A 17824-nucleotide genomic window follows, 5' to 3' on the forward strand; every position below is an offset into this window, starting at 1 on the left:
TGTAATTCATTACTTATCTATTTCATATTTACTAACTCACCTACTCACTAAAATTCATTTTCACAGTGATTTGCAGACATGCATATGCAGAGAACAGTGAAATATTTAAGTCATTTGATGTCCACATTCTAGCTGAGCTTCAACAAAGTGATGCTCTGCCTGCTCATTTCAACTCTCATACTAAAACTAGTGTTCTTTTCACACTGTTTAATGCTATCTTTTTCTCATTTTTGTGCTTTCTGTTGATTTTGCTGTTTACAATGTCCTCCTCCCCCACAAAATATACTGCTGAAGTGCTGTGTACTGTTCCTAAAGCCAAGGAGACCGTGAGGTGTCTTACAGAGAACATGTGTGTGTTAGAGAGGCTTCACTCAGGCATGTTACAGTGTTTGTGGCGGTAAGTTAAAAGTTAATGAATCAACAATACAGCACAATTAGGTTGCAACAGAGGCCCAGCTCCCTGAAAGAACAGTAACCTACCTCTGTGTGTCATCATCATGCCCTCCAATCTGGCCAAGAAGAAGGCAGCCAAAAAGAAGGAGGCTGCCAAAGCTTGACAGCAACCCAGGAAAGGACATGAAGAAAGTGGAGATGCCCTCACGGAACCACAGGTGGCAGATGAGAAAACTGAGGCCAGTGGCAGAGAGACCACAGAAGTGAATTTGCTGACCAAGGAGCTAGAGGACTTTGAGATGAAGGAAGCTGCTGCTCGAGCCTCACTTGTGGCCTGGCCTCCCACCCCAACAGTGCTGATGACCATATTATCAACCTCTCACTCACCTGATGGTCAAGAGCTGCTCAATGACACCAAACTGGAATTAAACTCAGACCGTCGTTATGGCCTCATTGGCTTAAATGGAATTGGAATATCTGTGGGGATCCCTGCTATTGGGAAATATGAAGTGCCCATCCCTGAGCACATGGACATCTACCATCTAACTGGAGAGATGTCCCCTAATGACAAGACACCTTTGCAGTGTTTGATGGAAGTCAAAACAGAGCAGGCCATACTGGAGAGGGAGGCAGAGCTTCTGGTTCATGAGGTTGCGGAGTGTAAGAAGCTCATGGGGCTCTACGAGCGCCTGGAAGAGCTGGATGCCAGCAAGGCACAGATGAGGGCCTTGCGGATCTTGCATGGATTGGATTTTGCACCTGCCTTGTGGCACAAGTAGCTAAAAGACTTCAGTGGGGTCTGGAGGATGAGGGTTGCCTTTGCCAGAGCCCTCTTTATTCGGCGCTTCATGCTGCTCCTGGATGAGTCCACCAACCACGTGGACCCAGATGCTTGCATGTAGTTGGAAGAAGAACTAAACACTTTTAAGCACATCTTGGTCCTCCTCTCCCATTCCCAGGATTTTCTGGATGGAGTCTGGACCAACATCATTCACACGCTCCACAAAAAACCGAAGTATTATACGAGTAATTATGATCAGTATGTGAAGACGCGGCTAGAGCTGTAGGAGAACCAGATGAAGAGATTTCACTGGGAGCAAGATCAGATTGCACACATGAAGAACTAAAATGTGAGGTTTGGTCATGGCAGTGCCAAGTTGGCCCGGCAGGCCCAAAGCAAGGAAAAGAAAATGATGGCATCAGGACTGATAACAAGACACTGTCATTTTATTGTGAGTAACAAGACACTGTCATTTTATTTCCCACTATGTGGCAAGATCCCTCCACCCATTCATTATGGTGCAAAATGTGAACTTCAAGTATACAAAAGATGGGTCTTGCACCTACAATAATCTAGAATTTGGACTTGACCTTGACACACGAGCGGCTCTGGTAGGGACAATGGAGCAGGGAAGTCAGCTCTTCTGAAGCCGCTAACTGGAGAGCTACTGCCCACAGATGGCATGATCCAAAAACACTCATGTCAAGATAGGGTGTTACCATCAGCATTTACAAGAGCAGCTGGACTTAGACCTCTTGCCTTTGGAGTACATGATGAAGTGCTACCCAGAGATCAAGGAGCAAGAAGAAATGAGGAAGATCATTGGGCAATGTGATTTCACTGGGAAACAACAGGTGAGCCCAATCTGAAACTTGTCAGATGGGCAGAAGTGCCGAGCATGTCTGACCTGGCTGGCCCGGCAGAACGCCCACATGCTCTTCCTGGATGAGCCCACCAATCATCTGGATTTTGAGACCATCAATGCCCTGGCAAATTTCATCAATGAGTTTGAGGGTGGTATGATGCTGGTCAACAATGACTTCAGACTCATTCAGCAAGTTGCACAGGAAATTTGGGCCTGTGCGAAGCAGACAATCACCAAGAGGACTGAAGACATCCTGGCTTACAAGGACCACCTCAAGTCCAAGCTGATGGATGAGGAGCCCAAGCTCACCAAGAGGACCCACAACATGTAAGCCGTCTACCTGGGTTCAGGTCAGGAGCTCCATCTGGGAACTAACAGCTGCTACCCGAACCAGTCACTCAGAGCAGGATCCTGGGGCTACACTCCTGTATTGCTATAATATGGCTCCCCAGCCTCTCCCCTGCCCCTCAACCTGCCTTAACTGCATTCTCTTATCTACAGCTGGACAGTACCTGTCTGTTTCCTGTCCTCCTTCCAGTTACGTCTGTCCATGTCTGGACTCGGCTGGCCGTTCCTTCCAGCCCCTTGCTGGTTACCTTACTCTGAGTGTGATGCAGTCAGAGGCGCCTGTGGTTTAGCCCAAGGGCCCAAGCCCTGGATTTGGCCTGCAGAGGAGCTTAGGATCCTCGTTTTCTGGGTTTTGGTGATGTTGGAGGAATACCCCCCAGCCCACGGCTCCCATTCCTTTTGGCTTCTGGTTTGGAGGTCTGGACCAGGACCTTCATCCTGGTCAGTTTTTAATTAATTGTTTAACAATGTAACTTTTTTGTTATTGTTACACTTTAAGTTCTGGGGTACATGTGCAGAATGTGCAGGTTTGTTATATAGGTATACATGTGCCATGGTGGTTTGCTGTATCCATCACCCCATCATCTGCATTAGGTATTTCTTCTAAAGCTAGCCCTCCCCTAGCCCCCCACCCCCCTGCTATCTCTCTGCCAGTCCCCCACCCCCTGACAGGCCCCCGTGTGTGATGTTACCCTCCCTGTGTCCATGTGTTCTCCTTGTTCAACACCCACTTATGAATGAGAACATGCAGGGTTGTTATTTTTTGTTTGTTTTGTTTTTGAGACGGAGTCTTGCTGGGTTGCCAGGCTGGAGTGTAGTGGTGCCATCTGGGCTCACTGCAACCTCTGCCTCCCGGGATCAAGTGATTCTCCTGCCTCAACCTCCTGAGCAGCTGGGACTACAGGGGTGCGCCACCACACCAAGCTAATTTTTTGTATTTTTAGTAGAGACAGGGTTTCACTATGTTGGCCAGGCTGGTCTTGAACTCGTGACCTTGTGATCCACCCTCTTTGGCCTCCCAAAATGCTGGGATTACAGGTGTGAGTCATTGCGCCCAGCTTAACAGAGTGACTTTTAGACCTGCATGACATCTACAAAGTGCCCAGTAAAGAAAGAGAAAGCCATGAAAAAAAACAGAACACAAATAAAGTTATATGTTGATCAATTGATTAAAATGTTATGACCAGAGGCTTGTAGGAACCCTGCATTTCCCGCTAGGGGCAATGGCTCAGTTTTCACTACAACATTACAGAGCATAATTTCCATAAATAATGAGAATCTACTGTGTAATCAAGATTGTTGTATGTGCTATTCTACTCAGTTGACTCTAACCAAAACTGGTAATAGTTGCACTGGTCTGATGTTAAGTCACATCCATTTTAATGGAGATGTCTTCTCTGGTTTCCTCTTTAGCATCTTAGAGTGTAGATCCAAAAAAAGTCTTTTGATCTCAACCACAACTAGAACTCTCTAACACAATGTTTCCCTCTGTATATGTGGCTTTTTGATCAGCTTTGACCCTGCTTAAATCCCTGAGGACTGAGAAAATTAATATCTTGGTGTGCCTTTAACTCCATTCTAAGGAGTGAGAGGTGGTGATATGAGCTATATCCTAAAGAATACTTGGAAGCCTTCTTCTAGACTTTCGATGGCCTAGGAATTCCATTGATGTTACATATGCCTTTGTAGAAAAGAGGGAATTTCACTCCTATCTTGGTCGGCAGCCCCAGCAGGCACAGCTACATAATTTACCAGTCCACTGAAAATGAAAACATGGGATGCCTTATATAGGAAAAAAGCACAGTTATAGGTGCTAAAATACAAACCCTTTCGTTTCTTCTGTGGTCTCTCTTCCTCAATTTGCCATGCACTTTTTTTAACTTGCAATTTAATTCTGTTCTAAGAAAATGAAAATATTAGAACACATTTTATTGTTCATTTTCTTATCTAGCACTGCCAGTTGTAAAAGAAAATACATGTGCATTTAACAGAAATCCCTGAAATTGCACAATCTGTATTTCATATTTTATACATGCATATGTATTTTGTTCTTATCAAAGCAGTGAAAATGCTACACACTATTAACTCAAGAAATTTTATTTCACATCTTGATACTCACAGATTCTACCAACATGCTCTATCTTTAAGCCTACTGATGAGGAAGGAAGAACTGAAAGGAAAAATAACTATGGGTTGTTCTATTTTTTCTTTTCTTTTCATGTCGTCATTTTCAGGGTAGGTGGTTGACTAATACGGAAGTAATACAAGTAAGGAAATATATGATAAATTTCCTTAGTCATGTATCTTACTTAGAATTGCCTTCTTACTGCATTTGAAGCAAATTCTCATTCAAATGGAAATATGGTCCCTCTGTGTGTCAGCACCCCTACTCACCCAGTCATAGCTGTGACATGTTTACTAATACTAACTTTGAGTCTCGCTGAACTCCCACACATCATAGGTTCCCTGGAATTTTGTTCTCATGGAACATTACAAATGCTACATGTGAAAGTGGTGTGACAAGGAACAGCAGACATATATATTTTGCACCTATCTTCGGTTCATATACATGTTGCATTGTCCCATCATATGTTACATACAAAGTACAAGTTCAAAGATAAAATTAACAAGAATTTCAAGATAATGACAATAGAGCATTGAAGCAAGCCCAGGGCCCTTCTGAGTATGAGACCCTGTGAAACAGTACAAGTCACACACCAATGAAGATGGCTCTGATATCCAGCCCAGGCTGGGCCATGCATCCAGAACCCACGTGTGGCTTCTAGAATTACTTGTGGAAGACACCCACTAACCTAGAAAGTGTAGTCTTGAAACAAGGAACTACTTCCCAGAGAATAACAAGCCCTTGCAATAGTGAATGTGGTCATTCAGCCTGGATTGGTACCAGTTATCAAAAAGGAAGCTCTGGACCTAGAACTAGCTGAGAAAATTGCAGGAAGTCACTTAAAAGGACACTGAGATGATCTCATGTACAAAAAAAAAAAAAAAGAAAAAAAAAGAAGAAATCTGAGATCTGGATCTGAGTGAGATGTCACACAGATCAGATGAGCTCTGAAAAAATACATACATCTTTAGAAAGAGATGAGCATCAGCAGGTGTTTCAAAATCAATGGTGCCTGTAGGGAATGATTTGAAGAAAAGAGAAGATTTCCAATGTATAAAGTGAAAACTGCTCAAAGCAGAAAGATTGAAGTTGGGTCAGGGTGGTAAACAGAACAAGAGGAGGAAGGAAAGAGCCTTTTTTTAGAAGCAGTCACACGAGTGCCTTTCACAATGAGGGAGGATAGGAGATTTCATGTGAGGTGCTGTTATTTAAACTCTGAAGGTGAGAATGAGAGTTTAAACTTGAGAAAATGAGAGGAAGCAATTTCCAGAAACTGTGAGTGCAGGTAGTGAGAGGAGAACAACCAAATGGAAGATAATGCTGGCAGAAGGCTCTGAAGGGTGGATGGGAGGAAGAGTAAGAAAGCGGAGGCCAGGCATGGTTATTAATTGATGATCTGGCTTTGCAGATTTGATTGTCTTTCTGAAATCATTTGTGCTTTTTAAATTTGAAATAGATTACTACACATAGTTGTGTCTTGTGGCAAACAGACTCTAAGGTGGTACCCACGGTCCCTACATCCCAGTTTCACACACATGTGTGGTTCCTTCCACTTGAGTGTGCATGGCACCTGTCACTTACTTCTAACTGTATTAGTCCATTCTCACACTGCTGTGAAGAAACACCTGAGACTGGGTAATTGATAAAAAAAAAAAAAAAGAGGTTTCATTGACTCACAATTCTGTGTGGCTGGGGAGGCCTCAGGAAACTTACAAGCACGGTGGAAGGCACCTCTTCACAGGGTGGCAGGAGAGAGAATGAATGCAAGAAGAAGAAATGCCATATGCTTTTAAAACCATCAGATCTCATGAGACTCACTCACTTATGAGAACAGTATGGAGGAGGCAGCTCCCATGATGCAATTGCCTCCACCTGTTCCCATCCTTGACATGAGGCTATTACGAAAATTACAATTCAAGGTGAGATTTGGGTGAGGACACAAAGCCCAATCATATCAGGGAAGAATGCCTCAAGTGAAACCATATCATTAACCAATAGAAAATAGCAAAGGTAAAGGGTATGTGAATTATGAGGTATGTGAATTATGAAATTATGTTACCTAAGATTGTGATACCTATCTTGCCAAAAGTTTCTCCCCTTTGCTACCTTTAAAGAAACAAGCAAAAATATCAGAAAGGTCCAGTGGCATCCAGAAGAAAACCAGCAAGTAACTGAGGCCTTCAGTCAAACAGGACACTGGTTATTGAATGGTGCCAATAACCATGTGACTGGGAAGCAGACCCTTCCCCAGTCCAGCCTCTGATGAGACATCAGCCCTAGCTATTGCCTTCATTGCAGCCTTGTGAGATCCTGAGCAGGAAATCTAGCTATGCTGTGCCTGGACTTCAGACCCACAGAAACTATGAGATAATAGATGTTTGTGGTTTTGCACCTTCAAGTTTGTGTCCATTTGTTACACAGCATCAATAACCAATACATGTGTACAGAATTTTATAAAGTTGAAGTTGACTTTTGGGTCATTTAACTTTCATCCCCGTTTTATCTTTTCTTCAAATCTTGCTTTCTTTCCCTGCAGGCACAATAAAGTCCTAAATCAAGAGTCTAGTAAGAACCCACCACATCTTTCATTAATGGTTAAAACATAATCATAATATCTTTCAGAGTTAAAAAAAATTATATGATAGTGTATGAAGGGAAAAGAGAGGTTGTGTTAAATATTTTCAAGGACAAAAATGGAGGAGAGCACTCATTTCTGTATATGGGTTGAGTATCCCTTATTCAAAATGCTTGGGGTCAGGAACCAGGGCTCACATCTGTAATTCCAGCACTCTGGAAGGTTGAGGCAGGAGGATCCTTTGAACTCAGGAGTTCAAGACAAGCTTAGGCAACATAGCAAGACCTCATCTCTACTAAAAATTAAAAAACACATTAGCCAGTCATGGTGGTGTGTGCCTGTAGTCCCACCTACTCAGGAGGCTGAGGTGGGAGGATCATTTGGGCCAAAAAGTTGAAGCTGCAGTGAGCCATGATTTTGTCACTGTACTCTAGCCTAGGTGACAGAGCGAGACCCTGCCTCANAAAGAAAGAAAGAAAGAAAGAAAGAAAGAAAGAAAGAAAGAAAGAAAGAAAGAAAGAAAGAAAGAAAAAAGAAAAGAAAAAAAAGGCTTTGGACCAGAATTGTTTCAGATTTCAGATGTTTTCTAATTTTGGAAAATTTGCATATACATAATGAAATATCTCATGGAGGGGACCCAAGTCTAAACATGATACTCATTTATATCCTATAGACACCTTAAACACATCATCTGCATGTTCAATGATGATTTTATACAGTATGTTTAATATTTTTATACATGAAACAAAGTTTGTGTATGCTGAACCATTTTACTACCATTTGTAGGTGTGCTTCCATGGGGGAATCTGGGTACGTTCAAAAAAGATATATTACCTCTGAAGGGGGATGGGAGGTCTTTTTTTCTTGGGGTTGCTAAACAAACAATGTGTTGTGCACCTGCGTTTTGGTTGTAAACTGTCATATGAGGTCAGGTGTGGAATTTTCCACAGGTAGTATCATGTCAGCACTCAAAAAGTTTCAGATTTTAGAGTAGTTCAGATTTTGGATTTTTAGATTTGGGATGCTCAACCTGTTTAAAGCATTCAAGTTGTGTATTACCTTTATACCTTAAGAAAACTTTTTCTGTTTTCATACTAGGACAAATGAAATTCTCATAATTTAACATGAATAGGGGAAAATCTAGTTAATTTGTTTGAAAATATAAATTAAGGGCTAAACAGAAGAGACTGTTCTTTGTTCAAAAATATAAGCGTTCCCAAAAGCTAAGGAGAACTAAGGTTACTTTTGATCTTATGCTTTTCTCTACACTCTTTGAAGCCAAGGCTATCAAGACGTCATTGCTGCTAAAAAGTTAAAAATTAGCTGGGCATGGTGGTGTGTGCCCAGCTAATAATATTATTACGTATTAAAACCGCTTTTATTTTCTCACCCTCTGAATCCAAAAACAAGCAAACAAGAAACAAAACGCTTTACTCCATCTTTGTGGTGTTTGGGTTCACAAGAAATTACCAAACATGAATAAAGAAACTGCCCAAGGTTATCAGTGTTCCTTCTGTAATGAAATAATGACATGACCAACTATATGTCACATGCAAGAAATTTCCCTACCAATGACTACGTGTGTGTCCTTGAAGGAGGCTCTGCTGTTGATTATAGAAGATGATGGAATTCTAGGTTTAATTTAGCTGCTAAGAAACTCAGAGCTAGATTCACTGTCCAACTTTGTAACTAAACTGTGTCAGGAACTGGTATTACTGATTCCTGTGTTCCTTCTGCTTTGTTGTTGTCCTTTTATTGTTTTTAATTGTTCTCCGTTTTCCATTTTATTTACCTTTGTCAGCCAAAGCTTCTGAGGACAAGTAAGGCAAAAATCTCATGGAAACGAAAAGGTCCTCCATTCCTCTTTATCATCAAAAAACATGAACTTCAGATTCACAAACATTAGTTCATATTCAGTGAATGATCACTGAACCCTTTCTACATGCCAGCACCTTTTTTAGTGTTTTCATACATGTTACTATGTCAATCCCTGCTTAGAAAAAGAATTTAGACTTAGATTTCTGCCTTTTAGTTCAGTGTTCTGTGTTCTTTCTGTTGTATTATGGAGTTTCTTTGCATAAGCTGGAGTCTTGAAGATCATTTAATCACAACACCTCCTTCCCTAATTTTACAGATGGACAAAATAAAGCACTGCGAGGTCAGCTTGCTTACCCAAGATCCAGCTGCTGGCAAATGGGAAACTTGAGATTAGATGTCCCCGGTCTCCTGACTCCGGGCCCACAATGTCTTTCCCTCCTCCTTGCTATTTAATCCTTTCCATCTTGCTGACCTCTAGGACCATGTTGCTGATTTTATCACCTCCACCTTAACAATTTGGTGATAAATGAGTTCCCAAACTAGTAGTTCCAGCTGTGAACTTCCTCTGGGGTGCCAGTTTGCATCTTTAACTCCCTACAGGTTATTAAATAAAATAACTTAACCTGTTACTTATTTATTCAATTATCCAACCAATATATGATATAATAAGTGATTTCTGTTTGCCAGGAACTGTTCTGGGCACTGTATTCATGATGCTTACTTTATATGTGGGAGACAGGCAATAAACAAGATGAATAAGGAAAGGGATAGGACGTTAGATAATGTTAAGTGCCAAAGGGAAAAACAAATCAGAGGGAGGGATATGAAGTGCCAACGTGGGGAGTTGAAATTGTACACAGGGTGGTCAGGAAAGACCGAAACAAGAAGGTAGCTTTTGGGTAAAAGCATGAGAGAAGTCAAAGAGCAAGCATGCCTGTGTCAGAGAGAAAAGTTAGAGAGAGACACTAGTATGTGCAAAGGCCCTGAGACACAACATGCTATTGAGGAACAGCTAGGAAACTGGCATGACAGTCAGAGAGAGAGCAAGGCAGTGGGAGCTGTAGGAATCAATTCAGAAAGGGAAGAAGAGAGGTGGATCACATGGGTCTTTTAGGTCATTGTTAGGTTTTGGCTTTCCTTTGAAAAGTGAGAGGGGGGCATGACTGGGGGGTTTTAACGGGAAGTAACAGGATGACTTCTGCTGCTGTGGGAGGCTGTGTGAGGACAAGGGCAGAGGCGGGACCTGCGTAGGAATCAATTACAGTTGTCCAGAAGAGAGGTGATGGGGCTTGGAGAAGATAAGGGGTGATCCACACCCCACATGGGGCTACATAAAGGTAGAACTGACTGGACTTGCCCACTGTCTAGACATGCAGTGTGAGGAAAAGAGAGAAGCCAAGGATAACTCCAAGGACTTTAGCTTGACCAGTGAAAGGATGGAGTTGCCATTCCGTGAAATGGGACAATGCAGAGAGGATCAGAATTGGGAGTGGACTATCCAGGCTCGGCTTTGGACATGTTAGACATAAACTGTCCTTTAGACACCCCAGAGGGAAGACAGAGTGAAGAAGTTGAGCATATGGAGCACTCCTTAGCACCATTCTGCAACGTTTCTCTCTAGGCATATTGCGTATTACATAGTCTGTGTGTTAACTGCCTGTCTCACCCCTCCTCCGGAGCCTAGTAGAGCATAAAGAAATTGTTTTTTTTGTTTTGTTTTGTTCATGATTTTGTATCCTAAATTTCTAGAATAGTGCCTGACACGTGATAAATGCTCAAAACATAAATGTTTCACACTGGAATGGTGTCAAATCTGTAGCTCTTTTACTTTATGACTCCTAATTTGGTGTGGTCCTTAGAAACAGCCTTTCCTATCATTACATTAAAAGACATTGACTTATATTTTGTTCTAGTCCTCTCATAATTTCCTTTCTTAAATTCAAATTTTAATCCATCTGTAATTTATTTTGGTGAAAGGAATAAAGTTAGGAGGCCAGCTTTATAATTTTTTAAATGGCTAGCCATTTATCCAAGCTCCATTTATTATACAATCTGACGTCTTCTTATTGAAAATCTGGCGAGATTTAGTTCTTATTCTGATATAAATATCAGCTAGCAATAAAAACCATTTTTTATGCCTACTTTGCCATGACACTTATGCCCCCAAGCAGAGGCGTATATGTACCATATAAAGTGGTTAACTATAGATCACTAACTAAATTACCCACTAACACAGTGAATAACAGTAGTGAATAACAGTTAATGTCTCTTTACTTTTCCATAACCGACAATTATTTCTTTCTGATCAGAAAATTGGAGAAAAGAAAATGGACAGGCGGAAACAGAAGGAGTCACAAAATTTCCTACAGTCTATATAGGGACAAGCTTAAGTGATTAATATCACTTCTGTTTATGTTGAACAAGATTTTTTAAAAAGCAAGTAAGAAGGTAGGAACAAGAAAAAAAGATACTTCTTTACCTCCATCTTCCATCCCTGTGGAATATTTTCACTTTAATTGAAAATGAGAGATTGAAAAAATGGTACAAATAACCCTTCAGAAAAGAAAGTCTGTAGTAATCAAAGACATTTTGCTGGAAAGTCAATAACCAATATTTACAGAATTCAGAAAGTTATAACAATTCTGGAAGAGATTTGGGATCCAAAATTTGGGTTGACTTACAAACCCAGATGCTCCATCAGAGACTAAATTTATTTTGTTGTGTGGGTTGATTTATTTTTTTGCTCCAAAGAAACACATGCCTGAACATCACCTGGGGCATCCTAAGGAAGATGAGTCACTGAACGTGGGTCCCTTTGGGAGTGGATGTAGGATCCCATAAAAAAATCTTTTTTGGGGCTGCCTACGATGGCTCATGCCTGTAATCCCAGCACTTTGGGAAGCCAAGGCGGGTGGATCACTTGAGATCAGGAGTTCAAAACCAGCCTGGCCAACATGGTCAAACCCTGTCCCTACTAAAAATATAAAAATTAGCCTGGCATCGTGCTACTTGGGAGGCTGAGGCAGGAGAATAGCTTGAACCCAGGAGGCAGAGACTGCAGTGAGCCGAATCATGTCACTGCACACCAGCCTGGGTGACAGAGTGAGATTCTATCTCAAAAAAAAAAAAAAATCTTGTTTGGCCTCTCCTGGAAATAAGAACAGGCAATGCCATTCACCCAGAAAAGAAGTGTAATCAAGTACTTTGAGTTCTAAGATTTGTAAAGAAAAAGCTCTCAGGCCCAAAGAGAAAACACACCCCTTTCTCCACAGGAAAGGGATCAGTGAGTTCAGAAACAAGAGGTGCCAAACCCTGGGGTAACTGGTATCCTGGAAGAGGCCTGAATGTGGCACTGAAAGAGTAGAACCCAACAGCTGGCACCAGAGGGGGCCACACCTTGCACATCGAGAAGGTCCAGCACCCCGAGAAGGCGGTAGCAGACAACTGGGTGTACAGCGCATGGTCCTTGCAGAACATAGTGGACCAGCGTCACCTGCTGAACTGTTTACAACCAGCTTTCAAAATCCACACCGTGGGCTAATGAGAAGTAACAGCAAGAGCAGATTAATAAATCACCAGCGCTCCCTTCCTAGGGGTGGAGATCAGACTGACGACTACACAAGCCTCAGGCAATTTTGAGTAATTCAAGAGGGGAAAGCTGAGAAAGATATTCTAGATTTCTCACTAATATAGCAAGCTGGTCACGCAGCAGTTAACTGGAAAAAAAAGAGTTGTGATCATATTTGGACCCCAAGGTGATATCTCAGTCATGCCTGTTACTTTTCGAGAGGTGGGGGTGGAAAGCCTTTTTAATCAGGGTTCGAAACATGATTTTCATGTGTTAAGTATTGAAATTGTAACAGTGGTGAGGGGTAAAAGAGCCAAATTATATCTGCATTTGTTTCTTTAAATTTTGCCCGGTAAGTATAAAAACTCCAGTGGGATCAGGGGGGAATGTGTAATAGTTTATTTCCTTGGTTTAAATAAATAGACATTATTGTTATGTTTTATGACCTAAAGAAAAAAGTAGTTCAGATTAGAATTGCAGATTAAAATTAGCCTTGGCCAAATAGCATGTATCTGACAGCAGCTGATTCTAATTTAATCACGGTGAATAGCCAAAGAAGTTGGAAATAAAAATTCAGCAATAAATATGTATTTGCAGAGCATTTAAAATGATTACAAAAATTTCTAATAACACCTCACCATTTTGATGTGATTTCTGAGGATATACTTTTAGGACTTTGCATTTCTTTTTATTCTTTCTTTTTCTTCACAATTAAATCCATAGATGAGCACCTTGCATCCCAATGAAACTGAATCTACCCCCAATTGATTTCCATCTTTGTCCTACATGTGTTATTTGTGAAATTTATCACTCATATTAATTTGAACATTAAATTAAATATTCAAATAGGTGTACAAATACTGCAGGAGAGAAAAATCTAAAAATTCTGTTGAAACTGAGCTGCTGCCTGACAGGCAACACCCAGTGCGGTGCGTCTCACAGTTTTTATTTGTTCAATGACATATGCAAATCCAATGTGCAATTTGTAAGGCAGGCTCAAAGTGTCAATGCATAATTTCTGAAAGAGTATTTTCTACTACAACAGTCAAATGTGTGAAAGACAACAAAATATACAAAGACAAATAAACGACCTCTGGAAGGTTAAAATTTTAAATCAAAGCCTCCAAGGATTTGGACTCATGCTGAGCAGGGAGAAGACTCTTCATTTCTCTTGCCTGTCTTACAAGGCAGTAAATAGCTCAAGCTCTAGATTGAGAGGTAAGGAGCTAGTCAGCTCTTTTCCTCCTGATCACCCAAACCCCTTCTGCCTCTCTTCCACTCCAAAGCTAAGCCCAAGAGGCAAACCAAGAAAAGGGGAGGTTCTGATGTCCCGAAGTATACCTGTGATAAGTCCAACCTGAGCTGGCCATTAAAGTTGTTCATCTCTGAGAAAGAATTGGAAACTGGGAACATTTTCTCTGGCTTCACTAGTAGAAAAAATCAAATTGGTAATGAAGCAGAAGCACCATGTCGATTGCTTAAAGTTCACTCACATTTAACATTTCACACACCATTTACATTCCAGTTCTCTCTCCACCAAGTGGAAAAGGCAATGGTGCCCTTTGGGGCTTAGCAGTATGGTTGGCTCTCCTTGAAGTGCTTCCCCCTCTGTCATTCTCTTTGTTTTCTTTATTTCTCATTCAATGGTAAGAGATCTTGATGCCAACTGGAACCATCTGTACCTCAGTGACCCACCTGAGCACCAAGAAATCACATAGGTTCTTCTGCCATGAAAGAAAGAGCAACAAGCTTACAGAGCCAAGTCCCACTTTGCTTTACTCTGAAGAGCCTATATTTGAGTTCTGAAGCCAGGATTTCTTGTCTTGATCCGTGAAATTTAACCTGCTGCACTAGATTTACCTACCAGGTATTCCAAAAAGATTTCACAAATAATACCAATATTTATAAAACAAAAATGCAAGTAGCCAATAAACACATGAGAAAATGCTCAACATCACTGATCATTAGAGAAACACAAATGAAAACCATACTAAGGTATCATCTTACACCAATCAGAATGGCTATTTTTTTTTTTTTTTTTTTTGAGATGGAGTCTCGCTCTATTACCCAGGCTGGAATGCAGTGGCGCCATCTCAGCTCACAACAACCTCTGCCTCCCAGGGTCAAGCAATTCTCCTCCCTCAGTCTCCCGAGTACCTGGGATTACAGGTGCTGCCCCACCATGAACGGCTAATTTTTTTTTATTTGTTTTAGTACAGAAGGAGTTTCACTATGTTGGCCAGGCTGGTCTTGAACCTCAAGTGATCCACCCACCTTGGCCTCCCAAAGTGCTGGGACTACAGCAGAATGGCTATTATTAAAAAAACAAACAACAACGATCTTGGCATGGATGTGGAGAAAAGGGAAAGTTTATACACTGTTGATGGAAATGTAAATTAGTTCACTCTCTATGGAAAACATAAAGTGTGAGAATATCTCAAAGTTAAAAATAGAACTACTATTCAACCCAGCAATCTCACTACTTGGCATCTACCCAAAGGAAAAGAAAGCCTATAAAAAAGACAACTGCACTCACATGTTTATCACCGCACTATTCACAATAGCAAAGTCAAGGAACCAAATAAGTGTCCACCAGTGATTGATTGGATAAAGAAAAGGTGGTACGTATACACCATGGAATACTATGCAGCCATAAAAATTAATGAAGGCATGTCCTTTGCAGCAACATGGGTGGAGCTGGAGACTATTATCTTAAGTGAACTCAGAAGCAGAAGATCAAATATCATCTATTCTCACTTATAAGTGGGAGCTCAACAATGGGCACACATGGACATGAAGAAGGAGATAACATACTGGGAATCCAAAAGCAGGGAGAGTTTAAGGGGAGGGAGGGTTGAAAAGTTACCCATTGGGTTCAATATTTGGGTGATAAGTACACTAGAAGGTGAGTCCTCACCATTATGCATGTAATATTCATGTAACAAACAAGCACGTGAACCCCAGATCTAAAACTTCAACAACAAAAAAACTAAATGTTCATTGTGCAACTTCTCTGTTTCAAGCTGAATTGTGTCCCCCAAAATTCATATGTTAAAGTCCCAACCCTCAGCAGCTCAGGAAAAAAAGCCATATTTGGAGCCAGGACCTTTAAAGAGGTGAGTAAGTTAAAATGAGGCTGTTAGGGTGGGTCCTAATCCAATCTGGCCAGTGTTCTTATGAGAAGAGGAAAGTTGGACACACAGAAAGACGCCAGGCGTGTGCAGATGCACAGAGGAGAGACTGAAGAGGCAGCAGAAGTGTGACTACCTGCAGGCTAAGAAGAAAAGTCTCAGGAGAAACCAACCCCACCAACATCTTGATCTTGGATTTCCAGCCTTCAAACTGTGAGAAATAAATGTCAGTTGTTTAAACCACCGCATCTGACAGGCGCTGTTCTGAAGAAGTTACGTGGATTAACTCAATATATTCTAGCAACAGCTTCTGTGTGTGTGTAAATGGAACAAGAGGGGCATTTTTAACATCCTTTTGCAGACAAGGAAACTAAAGTCCAGAGCAGTTAGAAAATACAAGTTAAAGAAAGATTGCAGTGGTAAATACATGATTGAACTAGAATTTAAATGCCTGTTCTCTGTCTGCCTCAAGAGGCCATGCTGAACTACTACAAGCTCCTGTTTCTGTCAGTTGCAGGCATCCTGCACTATGAATTGCTACATCACTCTGTTTCTTGCAATCGTTAAAGAACAAAGAAAAATTTTTTTTTACTCAGTAAAGACATGGAATATGGTGGCTACAAATAAATAAGCAAGCCAATGTTTCTGTTTCTTCATTTTCTTTTTACGTTCCCTGAAGATGAGTTCATTAGTTAAGATTCTTTATCTTGTAAGAGAAGCCCCCAACTCAAACTGGCCTAAATTAAATTTTTTAAAAAGTGGCCACTTCAAACTCTTTAGCAGGTAAGATGGCTGCTACCATTCCCGCTCTCACATCTTCACATCGTGTGACTCAGGGGTGAGATCTGGTCTTTGGGCTTCATTTCTCAGAACCCTCAGCAAAGATGCCTTTCATTATTTAGCTTTCAGTTTTAGATTCATGGCTGAGACACCACAGCCAAGAGTCTGGAATAGAATAATTGGTTTAAGACATTTAGATTCCCGTCCAAATCACAGAGCTGAGGATCTCAGAATCGAGATGAGAGAAACTTCCAAAGCCTTGTTGGAGGTTGCCAGAGGCTGGTGGGAAGAGGTGTGGGGAGGGAGTTACCATTTAATAGGTACTGTTAAAGTCAACTAAATGTGGCCCGAGAAGGACTCTGTACTTCTATGTTTGAGTCCTTGTGGACAAACCTAACCTAGCTTAATAGGAAGACAAGATTGAAAAGCTAACTTGGGAGTATGCGTCTGTAACCAGAGCTGAGTGTTGGCCTATGCTAGCGGCCATACTTCAACCACTCATAGACCTCGGAGTGTTCAAACTGTGTTCAAATAAGGCCAACACCAACCTGTAACCAATCTAGCTGTCCCTGGATCTCGCTTCCGATCCTTGTACATCACTTTCCTTTTTTTGCCTATAAATTTGTTCTGACCACGAGGCATCCCTGGAGTCTCTCTGAGTCTGCTGTGATTCAAGGGGCTGCCTGATTTACAAATCATTCTTTTGCTCAAATTCCAACAACTGTAATTTGTCTGAAGTTTGCTTTTAACAGTACATACAGAGTTTCTATTTGGGATGATGAAAAAGTTCTGGAAATATGTTGGTAATGGTTGTACAATATTGTAAATGCACTGAATGCCACATCATTTTACACTTTAAAAAGGTTCAGATGGCAAATTTTATGTTACATTTCTCTTACCACAAAAAAAGAAATTAATGAAAAGGAAAAAGAAAAAACTCTCCTAACATGTATCACTTCCACGTCAGCTGAGGCCTGTTCATATTTTATTCCGAAGGTGCCCCTTTGCCATTGAAAATAGCCCATGAGAGCCATCTCCAACCACAGACTCGGTGCTCGTGTCTACAGAGAAAATTGTGCCAGAGTGTATTGAAACTAATTCGTCGCCGGGCTCAACAAAGACCATGTTACTCCTGGGAGCCAAGAACCCTTATCTTAAACTTCCAGAGGTTTCATGCAGGGAAGTCAAGTCACTTATTGGTGGTTCCAACTTTGATATTAATATTTTCTTGCGGCATTTTCAGTGTTCAGAAGAAAGGAACAAGTTCTATCAGGAAAGCTGACAGGCATAAACAGGAAAGCAGCTGCCACGCCTAGAGGAAGCTTTGTTTTCTCCTGGGACTGTGTAGTTAGCAGACACCCAGAAGCCTGGGCAAACCCAGAGAGTAGCAGGGGGGTTACCTGCTGACAACCACATCAAAGGTGAGTGGAGTGCCCTGTG

At 41.3% G+C, this 17824-nt stretch overlaps 1 pseudogene; it reads left to right on the forward strand.

Moving 5' to 3' along the window:
* Nucleotides 1-453: 453 nt before the first annotated feature.
* LOC108314597 lies at nt 454-2370 on the forward strand (annotated as a pseudogene).
* Nucleotides 2371-17824: the final 15454 nt, after the last annotated feature.

This window comes from Cebus imitator, unplaced genomic scaffold (assembly GCF_001604975.1).
Source record: "Cebus imitator isolate Cc_AM_T3 unplaced genomic scaffold, Cebus_imitator-1.0 Scaffold158, whole genome shotgun sequence".
Classification (NCBI taxonomy): Eukaryota; Metazoa; Chordata; class Mammalia; order Primates; family Cebidae; genus Cebus; species Cebus imitator.